Here is a 12,834-nt window from a genome sequence, read left to right on the forward strand (position 1 = left end):
CCAGGAAGCCTTCCCTGATACTCCGCCCCTTCCCTTCCTGCCTGGGTTGGGTTCTCCTCTTCCATTCTTCTACAATATTCTGTATGTATCCCTGTGGCTATACTTCCCTATTTTCCAAATTTGTTCTTTTAGTTCTTGTCTCCCAAGCGAACTGTGGGTCTTTGAGGGCAGTGACTGTATTGCCTATTTCTCTGTCCCTGGCAACTAGCACAGAACCTGGCGCACAGTAGATGCTCATTGAAAGCTTATTAAAGGACCAATCTGGGTTATGACTGGCATTTATCATGCTGCCTTCTAATTCCATGAAGGCAGGGACCCTGTCGTTCTCGTTGCTGGATCTCCCAACCCCCCACTCGGCACCAGCTGAATGGAATGAACCTCTGGGGCTAGTTTGGAAAATTTCTCCCCTCCCCAAGGAGCTTAGATGACCAGTTTACGAGAGCGTGATTTAGCACAGCAGCCAAAAGGAACCAGGTGCCCTCCCCCCACCCCCTGACCTCCCCTTCCCCCCACCCCATTCAGGTCTGGCCCAGAGCTGGGCGCCATCTTGTGGCCAAAGTGAGCCCTCCTTGCAAATTTTCTCTGTTCTGGGTGGAGAGCCCAGGAAGGTGCCTTAATTAAAGACTGGAGGCCTCCCACACACACGCGTGTAAAAGTCAGCCTCTCCAGGAGGCGTGCGGCTCATCAGCTTTAAGGAATCCAAGTGCACCCGCAGAGTCGCTCCCTCACAGTGCCTGGGCTGGCAGCCCGCTTGTTATCTCCCTAGGGGTCTACAGCAAAGCCCAGGAAAGTACTTCCTGTTACAGCAGCACACGTTAGCTGGCTCTCCCTGCCCGGGGCTGGAGAAGAGGAAACACGGGAGCAGCATTTCATTCCACAAGAGTCCCCACATGGTGGAGATTCACAGAGGCATCTACACAGAGGCAGTATCACTTTGGAGTTAAACTGGGCAAGCTTCGGGATCAGAGAGACCGGGGCTCAGGCCCTGACGGTGACCTCGGGAAAGTGATCTCATCCCTTTGTGCCTCAGTTTCCCTACCTGGACAACGGGGAAAATAACAGCACCTACCTAAGAAGGATGTCATCACAATTCTACGAGATAACGTGCTTGGCACCGGGCCCGGCACACAGTGAGTCACCTGTCGTGAATATCACCCTGAAAGGTTAGACTGGGCATCTATACGGCCCGGAATTAACCTTGAAGAGGCCAAAAGTTGAAACCGAGCCATGTTTTTCACCTGAAACACCCAGCAACTCTCACCACACCACTACTCTGGGCAGATGAATGGGATGCAGTCATATCCTCTGGCAATAGATCCCATTGTTAGTTCCAAAACAGACAGGAGCCTTGAGGCACTGGGCCACCAGATGACAAGCCAGACCCCTTATATAAGGAGACCGAGTCTAAGCGCCAGTTTAACAGCTTCTCAAACTGTTAAATTGTCAATTTGCTTTACCAACTCAGGGCCACAGGTGGAGCAGAGGAGGAGTATATAAATAAGGTTAGTTGGGTAGATGGATGGATAAAAAGCTGGTGGGTGGATAGATGGATGGATGAAGAGATGGATGGGTGGAAGGAAGGAAGAAATATAAGAAAGATGGATGGATGGATGGATGGATGGATGGATGGATGGATGGATGGATGAATGGATGGATAAAAAGCTGGATGAATGGATGGATGGATGGATGGATGGACGGATGGATGGAGAGATGGATGGATGGAACGAAGGAAGACATATAAGAAAGTAGATGGATGGATGGATGATGGAAAGGACAAAGCATGGATATAGTGATGAATGGATAAAGAGATGGATCAAAAGATGGATCAGAGGATGGATGGAGGCATAGATGGTAGATGGAAAAAGGAAGGAAAGAAAGAGCGAAGGTAGAAGGGTGGAAGGATGGATGGGTCAATGGACGGAGGGATAGACAAAAAGGACAAAGCATGGGTAGATGGATGAATGGATAAAAAGATGGATCAAAGGATGGATGGTGGATGGATGAAAAGGCTGAAGGATAGAAGGATGATGGAGAGGTGGATATAATGAGGGAAGAGAGAATCAGAGGACAGACAGACAGACAGACAGACAGGAGGAAGAGAGGGCGGGAGAAACAGAAAGTGGAGGATGAATGGCTACTTGATCAAAGTGGGTGGAAGGAAATCACGTATCACTTCCCACCCACCAAGGAAGCCCTCATGGACAGAATATGGGATTCACCTTTACCATCTGCCCTCATTACCGGCACACTCAGAGGAGAAAACAGACACAAATGACTGTGGCCAATGACTGTGACTGTGTGAGATTTGGTGCGTACTTTGCGGTACACCCTGCAAGTGTAATTAAAAAAGAACATCCTCTCCAAGATCTTCTCGAGATGTTAGAAATCTATTGCACAGACGTCTTCCCTGGAATCGGGGCCAGTTTGGGGGAAAGTAGCAAAATGGGGTGGCATAAAGCATCGGCGAGGGCAGCTCCGTCCTTAGGGACTGCATGAGCCCTAGGTGGACCATGCTGCTGTCTACACAGGCGGGCAAGTCAGAGCTCCCTGACATGGGAGGCTGTCCTAACAGGAGCCCCAGAGCCGGGCGAGGCTGAAGCTGCATGTCTATGCAGGGAAGACATTCAGCCCAGGGGCCGCAATCTGTGCTTAGGGAAAACGTACTCGATTTACCGGGTACAGCAGAGGATTATTCACTCCAGTGCTGGAGTCCAGCAAAGTTCTTCTGACCTTCCTGAAGCATAATATGCATAGAATGTCTGAACAAAAAGGATCCTGAGAATCCTTTACCTCTTCAGATTCATTAGTCTCCATCTCCAGCCTCAGAGCTCTGGTCCAAGCCTCTCTCCTCCCTTACCCCTGCTGCTGCTGCTGGGTCCGAATCAGACCCTCAATCTCACTGCTTTTGGGGGTTTTTTGGCATTTCTTTATTTTTATGTTCTTTACTTTTTTATTTATAGCGAGGTGAAATTCACATAATATATAGTAACCACTTTAAAATGAACAATTCAGTGGCATCAAGTACATCCTCAATGCTATGCAACTACCAACCAGTTCCAAAAGAGTTTCATCGCCTCAAAACAAAACCCTGTACCCACTAAGCAGTTCTCTCCATGCCCTTCCCTCCGGCCTATGACAACTACCAACCTGTTTTCTGTCCCTTATAGATTTGTCTATTCTGGGTATTACATATAAATGGAATCATACAAGATGTGAACTTCTGCGTCTGGCTTCTTTCACAGAACCCAATGTTTCTGAGGTTCACCCATGTGGTAACAATGTATCAAAACTTCATTCCTTTTTATGGTTGAATAATCCCAACCCATTTTTGATTCTTTATAATCTATTCTCCATCCAGGCGCCAAAGTGAGGTTTTGAAAAGGATACGTTGTATCGCGCCACTCATCTCACACCCCCTGCACTTAAGAACTTCCAAAGGTTTCCTTACAAAAGCTTCAAGGGGCCCTCAAGGATTGCTCTCTGGAGAACTTCTTGTATTATCATCACCTGGCTACCCTCTGACTCTAGCCACTCTGGTCATCTTTCTGATTTCTGACCACACCATATTCTCACCCACCTCAGGGTCTTTGCACATGCTGTTCCCTCTGCCAGGAACACTATTCCCCATCCCGACTGTTAGTGGAGACCTACTTTAGGCATCACTTGCTTAGAGACACAGCCCTCAACCCTCAGAACCAGTCAGACCTCCAGGTTACATGTGCCCCTAGCACTAAATGCTTTTCCTTCACAGAATGCATCCCGGGTGGAGTTCTGCTTTTGCGTGTGTGGTTACTGAGTGGACATCTGTCTCCTCCACTGGCTGGTGACCACCACACAGGGGATGGGCCTGGAGCCCAGCACCTACCACAGAGCAGGCAACCCACAGTTGCGGGGCTAAGACCAGAAGCCAGGTCTACAGACCCTCACCCAAGGCCATGTGCAAAGACAACCTGGTACTTTCTGTCTTAGGAAAATTCTAAAGGAATGCAGCCTGGCTTTGGTCTACAAAGCCCTGGTTTGCCAGCATCTTCTCAATGAACTCTAGCTCCATGGGCTCCCGAGGGTGGAGGCACGCCTGACTTCCCGAGGGCGGAGGGTGCCAGCCCCCGTCCCCACCCCCCACCCCCGGCCTCAGTCTGGCAGACAGCGCTGCGCTCCGAAGGCTCTTGGTCAGTGCCTGCTCACCAGCCTGTACGTCAGAGCCTTGGCTGCAAAGATCATGGAGGGGGCCCAAACTGATGATTTGTCTTTGCGCAACTTTTTTTTTTCTTTTTATTTTAGAGAGAGAGAGAGAGCATGCAAACAAGGGAGAGGGACAGAGAGTACGGGAGAGAGACTCACAAGCAGGCTCCATGCTCAGCACAGAGCCTGATGTAGGGGCTCGATCCCATGATCCTGGGATCATGAACTGAGCTGAAATCAAGACTCAGAGGCCCAACCGACTGAGCCACCCAGGTGCCCCTGCACTACTTTCTATTCCAAAAGTCTCCTGGGTGCTGAGTCCAGGAGAGCTGCCGGCTCACGTGACCTCTTTACCCTCACTTCCTCGGATGTGGGGTTGTGTCCCCTTGAACTCGAATGCCTTCGCCTGGCCATAAACTTCAGCGTCTCATTAATGGTGTCTGGAGCATCTGGCTCAGCCAATTGGGAGGAAATGACAGAGTTGGGAGCGGACGAGCTCGTTGCAGACGTGCCTGAAGGACAGGCATGGCACACATTCTCACACACCAGTCTGCGGAGCAAAGTGCTCGACTAGAAGACACGCCCATTGGCCTTATGCGGGGGGCTATGTGAGTGTGCCTTCTTCCCAAACGGGGCCATTTAAGTCCCTTGCAGCTGACATGATCTGACTACCCAAAAACGAGGCCTCCAGGCAAGACCCGCTTTTTTGTTTTTTATGTTTTATTTATTTCTGAGAGAGAGAGAGAGAGAGAGAGAGGCAGTGTGAGCAGGGGAGGGTCAGAGAGAGAGGGAGACACAGACTCCGAAGCAGGCTCCAGGCTCTGAGCTGTAAGCACAGAGCCCAATGCGGGGCTTGAACCCACAAACTGTGAGATCATGACCTGAGCTGAAGTGGGACACTTAACCGACTGAGCCACCCAGGCTCCCCAACACCCGTTTTAAAACCAAAGAATGGCACCAAGTTCTTGGGTGGGAAGGGGGCATGGGGGACGCACGAAGCCCAGGGAGGGAAAGAGCTTGGAACAGCAAAGGCTGGTAAGTCTACCACCAGGAGAATCCTCAATGGCATATGCTCTGCCCCTTGGCCACAGGCTACAACCCTGGTTTCTGGCTCTAACATTAGCCATGGGAGCACTGGTAAAAAGGAAGCATGAGTGAGTCAATCAAACACGGTACGCTGCATTTCCCCAGGTGTGGATGAATAGGAAATGCCTTCAGATGAGGCATGAGTGAATCGTTTTTGTGTTTTAATAGTTAACATTTTAAAAACGAACTTGCATATCAACTGCATAATCTCACGGCACTGATTTCCTGGTAGACAGCTTTATGTGCACATACGAAGAAGGAAAAGCAGGTGAAACAGAAGGAGAAAGAGAAGAAAGGTGGGGAGAAGAGGGAGAGGCAGAGACAGTGACTGGAGAGCATATTAAGTACATTTCAGGACAGGTCCCAGCAGAACGGCTAAAGAGAGAGCTGACAGTACCAAATGCTGGCAAGGAGAGAGAGAGTAACTGGAAGCCCCCCTTCCCCAATTCTGGTGAGACTGTAAATTGGCAAAACCATTTTGAAAAGCTATCTGGCAATATGTACTAAAGTGAACACACCTTCTGACCCCAAAATTTCACCCCTGGGTAGGTACCCAACCTAAATGAGTGCCCATGTCCACAAAATGACCTATGCAAGAATGTTCATGGCAACAATATTCATGTGGCCAAACACTGGGAACAGCCTCGATGTCCATCAATAACAGAAAGGATAATGCAGACTATGCTCACACAATTGATGATCGCATGGCAACAGAAAAGAGAAAACTATGGCTTATACTGTAACACAGCTGAATCTCAGTGATATAGTATCAGGCAAAGGAAACCAGCCACGAAAAAAATTTGTATTGTAGGACTCCATTATGATTCTATTTACACGGTGCTCAAGAACAGGACTCCATTATGATCTATGCTGGAGAGGCTAGAAGAGCGATTTAAAAAGTTTTTAAATATCTATTCATTTATTTCTGAGAGGAAGGATTAGCAGCAGAGGGACAGAGAGAGAGACACACACGCACAGAATCTGAAGCAGGCTCTAGGCTCTGAGCTGTCAGCACAGAGTCCAATATGGGGCCCAACCCACAAATTGCGAGATCATGACCTGGGCCGAAGTCAGACACTTTGAGCCACCAGGTGCCCTTCTTTTATATATATATATATATTTTATTGAGAGAGAGAGAGATGGGAAGGAGTAGAGGGAGGGAGAGGGAGAGAAAGAATCCCAAGCAGGCTCACAGTGTGGGGCTCAATCTCATGAACTGTGAGATCATGACCTGAGCCGAAATCAAGAGTCAGATGCTTAACGAACTGAGCCACCCAGGTGCCCCAAGAGTGATTTTCTTTGGGCACATTACTGACTGGAATAAGACCCAAGGAGCCTTCTAGGAACTGACACGTCTTCTGTCTTGACTGGGTGGTAATTAGTACTGTGATATAGTATATAATGCAGGTATATAATATATGTATATATTATATCACGGTACGAGTACTATATATATAAATATGTAAATTTACATATCCACGTATGGTATATAATATAGTATATATTACATTTATGTGTACAAATGTATATGTTTATATATGCCATATAATAGTATGATATAGCATAATATATATTTATATATAAATGTATATATGTATCACCATATGTGGTTAAACATGTTATATATAAACATACATACTTGAAAACATGTAAAATATCTTAAGCATAGATACACAGTATTTTTTTTTAAATATTTATTTTTGAGAGAGAGAAGAGAGACAGAGTATGAGTGGCAGAGAGAGAGGAAGACAGAATGTGAAGCAGGCTCCAGGCTCTGAGCTGTCAGCACAGAGCCCAACGCAGGGCTAGAACTCACAAGCTGCGAGATCATGACCTGAGCTGAAGTTGGACGCTTAACCGACTGAGCCACCCAGGTGCCCCAGTATTTTTGTTTTCAAGGTAAAACTTTGCTTAGTAACAGATCAGCTGTCAGTATCAAACAGATCTTCTACCAAGACCTGATTGGGAAAAGAGCAAATTGTTCTCTGTCTGTCTCTCTCTACATATTAGACACTAAGTCTGTGTATATATAGACTAATACACCACTTCGCTTCTTCAGAGCCAGGACAAGTACAACAGAGGAAGAAGGAATGAGAGACGAAAGGGAAAACGCTCTAGTGCAGAGGTTGGTGAATTTTTTTCTGTAAAGGCCTCTGCAAGTCCCGTGTTCTCAGCCCTGCTGACGCAGCGCGCAATCAGCCCGAGACCACAGGTGGATGAATGGGGGTGATCTTATAAAAACAGGCAGTGGGCTGAATTTGGCCCGCGGGCTGTAGCCTGCTAGCCCCTATTCTAGGAGGGTCTGGACTTACAGGAAAGTTAGGAAAAGTAAAGCAAACCACGCAGAGTAATGCCCGAATCCCACTCCCCATCACCTGGCTAACGCCAAGAGCTGCTACTCCCGCCACCTGGGGTCTTTCCTTTCCTCATCCCCACCTCTCCTGGGGTATGCTGGGTCCTGTCATGGCCCCTCTACATTTCTTCGAGGTCTGGCCGCATTCTGGAGCACACCCTGGTTTTTCGGATGTTTTGATGAGTGTGGGTCCCTTCCACCCACGTAGGGACCATGTGGGATGTGCTCTCTGTGGATCCCCAGGGCCCAGCACAGGACGGGGCACACAGTGGGAGTTTAATTAAGTAAATGAATGCATGAAAAGTCGGCATGCTTGCACTGCACCAGCGCATGAATGCTGGCGGGCTTCTCGTGGAGGTGAGTTGGGGAGGGGGTGGCCCTGGAATGTGCATGCTTTGCCTCCATGCTAACTGGGGTGGGGCCAGGCAGGCACCCCGCCCCGCATGTTTATTTCTAATAGAAGGCAAGTGCTGCCTGCGGGGGCTGAGGCGACAGTCAGTCTGCAGGGAAGGTGAAGCGCCTCTATCAGCCCACCTGGGGTTGTGAATTCCAGCACCCACAGGACAGCCGCCATCGGCACTGAGATCTGTCCGGCTGAGATGCTGGGAGCGGGTGATCTGCTTGGGACGAGCTGTGTCATCCAGGGCAGGAACAATGATAACCCCTTTCCTGCAGTTAAGGTAACTGGCGTGCTCAACAGTTAAAGCACCCAGGTGGCAACTCCATAAAGGCCTGGGGTGCAAAAACGGCTTTAACGGACTTCAAAGCCTGTTCTGAACTGCTCTGTTAATTTCCCTATGACAGCTGACTACATACACTCCCGTTTTACAGGCCTGTCTGCTTCGGTGGCTGACTTCAGGCTTCGCTGGCAAGGGCCAATCTTGCGCTTGCAAACCGGGCATCTTGCCACAGGGCTGGTCCCACCCAGTTCTTGACCTGCACACGGACAATGCTGCCTCTGCCCACTCTGATGGAAGAATCCAGAAGCCACACAGCCACCCCCCCTCCAAGTGAATGCCACTGCACAGCCTGGCCCAGCCTTCCCACACCCCATCTGAGCTCACCCAGACAGCCAGCCTCGATTCTGCCTTCCAGGCCCGTTGGTTTTCCTGCATCCCTGTGATTAGCGACTAATCTTATTTTTTTGTTCCCCAGCCCATAAATCAGTTACAGACCAAATATTTACACAGGCCGTCATTTCCGACTGACCGGGGCTCTGACAGCCCTCATCATTAAAAAGGATGACTGATTTTGGGCAGAGATTTCACAAGCATGTGGCTGGATGTTTTCTTTTAGGCGTCCCTCCCCCCACCCCATTGCCCGAAGAAAGACAATTTCCAAGATAAATTGGCAGAGAGGTCTGCTCTCCCTGTCCCCCCGGGGCCAGTGGGACATGGGTACCTTCCATCAGCCCAGTAAGCGACGGCCAGCACTGGCTTCTGCCCGCTTTGCGTGGCCTCCCCATGGGCAGGGAGTCGTCTGACTCATAAACACCCCCCTAAAATCAGAAACCCTAAAGGAGACTGAGAGGGGAGGGATCAGGAAGGCTGAATCAGCAGCACCGCTGCCCTCTGCCCATAACACCCGCCCTATGGGGTGACCCCGAGGGAGGCCATGTGTTGCGTTAATAAGATAACTGGGTGGGGAAAGCAGGACACTGAGTTCCTGACCTGGCTCTGTTGTTACTTAGCAAGTCACTGTGGGCTTTGACGCTGGTTTTCCCCTCTTGGCTGAAGCAAGGATTCTCAGGGCACCCGGGTGACTCAGTCAGTTGGGTATCTGATTTTGGCGCAGGTCATGGGTTCGAGCCCCGCATCGGGCTCTGTGCTGACAGCTCAGAGCCTGGAGCCTGCTTTGGATTCTGTGTCTCCCTCTCTCTCTCTGCCTCTCCCCTGCTTGCACTCCATCTCTGTCTCTCAAAAATGAATAAACATTTAAAAAAAAAAAAAACCCTAATGTAAGGATTCTCTGATCTTGGTATAATGGTATCTTGGTTCTGATTGTGACAGCTGACGTTCATTGAGCCCTTACTATGTGCCTGGGCATGTGTTAAGCATTTTGCAGGCATTAGCTCCTTTTATGTTTTAAGATGGAGATCATCTCAGGGTGAAGAAACAGAGAGTCAGAAAGGCTAAGCAACTTACCCAAGGCGACACAGCATCTAAAAGGCAGAGCCAGGAACTGAACTTGGTTCTGTCTGACCCCACTGCTCTCAGCCCTAAAACACACTGCAGCCTCCCTACGATACCTGGATTTGCTTGGGACACTTTGGCGAGGAAGCACGCTGTCACTTGGATCCTCGACACCCCAGACATCTCCACATAAAGTCCTCCAAGGTCAGCATCCTAAGCAAATGCAGACTCCACACCTGTCTGCTCCCGTGTTGAGCCAGCAAAGGGCCTTCTCCCTTGGCAAGCTGGAGGTCGGCTAGAAACACTTATTCGGGGAACAGATTATTTTGCCCCCTGTGGAATACTTCACGGAAGCTTCCTTTACCCCAAGGAAAGTTAACGGACAGTGAGTCCTCAAGGACATGACTAGAGGCACGCAGTCCAGCCTGGCTGTTCTAGAAGACCCACACTGAAATGCTTCCATCACAGCCTGGAAGCCAGACAACAGAGCTGCTGATGGCTAGGGAAGGACTGGCCACACGGGTACCACACGGGCTCCAGGCCAGGCGCTTAAGCCGGCGTGATCTGGGCTTCCTTCCTTGTAAAATGAGCGCCTAGAGCAGACCATCCCTAAAAGCTCATCCATCCTCAGTGCGAGGGTTCTGCGATGCGAGTCCCCCTCCTCCAGATTTAGAGAGCGGTACCTTGGCCAGGTCAGAATCCGTGAGGCGTCCAGTCTTCTTATTTACACGGTGGGGTGTAACCTCTTCAGAACCCCCGCCCCCCCCATCTGCTCCTTGCTTCTGGCGGGGGAGGGGGGGGGAGTGAATGAATCAGCAGAAGCTGAACAAAAACCTCAGCTAGTGTGATACCAGCATTTCCAATAAGTCATTCGTGACTGTCCTACAATGTAAGAAGTAAGTCTGGAACTCTTTTTTCCATCAGAGTTTGAAGAATTGTTGCCTGAAATCAGTGTTCTTTTTTTCTTTTTCAAATCAAGACCTCTGACCCTTTCGCATCCAACAGTGACTTGTTATGATGCAAAATTTGTTCATTTGGGATGAAGTCACATAGAGGATGGGCCCCGTGGGGAGCCTTACTTGACCTTCTCACCCATGTGCTTCTCCCTGCCCTGAGGGGCTTGTGTATTTAAATAGCTTAGCCAGTGACCTGTACTGTTCTCTGCAGGGGATTATTTGTAACCATCTAGCATTCACCTCCCTCCCTTTGAGGGAATTCTCTTTTTTCTGAGCACAGTCTTGTTAGGGGTTTGGACCAAGGGACAGAGGCTAAGGTCCCCAAGCCACCAGGTGCCAAGTTAGACCAGTCAGCCTCTGCGTGGAGAACATGAATCATGGCGGGCGTTAACAATGATGGAAAACACCTCTGAAGCTCAGTTCCGTCTACTAGTGGCTCCCCTCAAAATTTCTGTCCATCCTGAGTTACCCCGGAATCTTCCACAGCAGCTCATTCTCTGCTTAAGCCAACCAGAGATGGCTTCTGTCGCTTGCAACTGAAGACCCCGAATGCATCCTTGAGGCCACTGAAGCTGGATTTCTCTTTGAAAAGGTCTACAGCTCCATTTTTCTCTAAGTCAGACGAAGAACCCTCAAGCCCAAAGTTTCTCAAATCCTTTGGCGGTGGGGCCCTGACATCTGCCCTTCAACCAGCTCCCCGGAAATGCCTCCCCACTGCTGAGAGCCACTGCTCTGCTCGGCAAGTCTACAGGGACGACGCCTGCGGCAGTTACCAGCGGGTCTGGCACAGGCTGATGCCGGGACCAAAATACCATCCGTTTGTTAGCCTCTCCAAAGCCGGGAGTTTGGACCGGATCAGGGCTGGAGCGTGCCAAAAGGAAACAGGGACATGCAGCGGCACAGGACAGTATCTGGGAAGCCACAGGCACACAACCACTCATGCTACATCACTGCCCCCAGCACAGGAAACCCAAGCTCCACCCTGCTCTACAGAAAAGCGGGTAGGATTTATAATAATCCCAGGCACCCCAGAGACTGTCCCGCCCTGTAGGTCTCCAGTGGAATATGCAGAGAGACCAAGGCGGGAGACACCTTAGTAAGGGAGGGATTGAGCCGAACTGTGGAATACTATGCAGTCATTAAAAAGCATGAGGTGGTTCAATGGCTGGGGATAACACACTTCTTCTGAAAAGAGCCAGATGGTCAACAATGTGGACTTTGGGGTCCGTACGGTCTCCACCACAACTACTCAGTTCTGCCACTGAAGCATAAAGCCATCCTAGGCCATACGTAAACACATGGGCGTGGCTATGTCTCAATAAAACTTTATTTACAATAACAAGCGGTGGGCCAGATTTGGCCCCACCCCCAGGGCCATGGTTTGCCAACCCCTGCTCCCCACAAGCAGATATGTAAAACTCGACGCCACACTGACTCGTGAAGGAAACTGCCTGGCAACACACACAGAAGAATCTCATTTATATAAATATATACGCATCGATACGTATAAATATATTTACAAAATGTTTGAATGTATTTCCTATATATTCATATGATGTGTTTAAAGTGTGGAAGGTGACATAAACCGGGGTCGCTAATGCCAAGGGGCTTTAAAACGAAGCCAGGAGGCCACCGAGAACGTGGGTCGTATGCGCAACCTGACCAGGGGGAGCCGTGAACTTCTGAACTGAGCCAAATGGCAAGAAGCCCAAGGACTCAGCTTTCGCAACTTGCTACAGTAAGAGACTTCGCTCAGCGAAAGCCTTAGCAACCAATTACGTTCAGCCAAAATTAGATTTTTGCCACCAACACCGATCAAAATTCTTTGTAAGCAATGCATCCAAGCATTCCTTGCGTTCTTTAAAAACCCTCGACTTGTGTTCCCTACTGGGACACAAAGGGGGTCGCTGTCTGACTCTGTGCTCCTCAAATTGCAATTCTAAGCCGTCACATTAATGCTTTTATTTCAGTTCCGCCTCTTTTCTCGTTCCCCAAGGCCACAGAAAAAGAACTGGAAGGGTTTCCACTGAGAAAAACAGTGGGAGGAAGGGGTTGGGGAAAGTTCTACACTTGACTCTGTGTGTGATTCTTTTACAATAAAATGACTACCATCAGTGTAATGTGT

At 49.4% G+C, this 12,834-nt stretch overlaps 1 protein-coding gene across 1 annotated transcript in view; it reads right to left on the reverse strand.

The window, feature by feature from the left end:
- KSR2 (kinase suppressor of ras 2) overlaps positions 1-12,834 on the reverse strand; it is a 420,995-nt gene that overhangs the window by 173,962 nt on the left and 234,199 nt on the right. The window lies entirely within an intron of this gene.

The sequence above is a fragment of the Hyaena hyaena genome, unplaced genomic scaffold (genome assembly GCF_003009895.1).
Source record: "Hyaena hyaena isolate Hyena2069 unplaced genomic scaffold, ASM300989v1 scaffold_0, whole genome shotgun sequence".
NCBI lineage: Eukaryota > Metazoa > Chordata > Mammalia > Carnivora > Hyaenidae > Hyaena > Hyaena hyaena.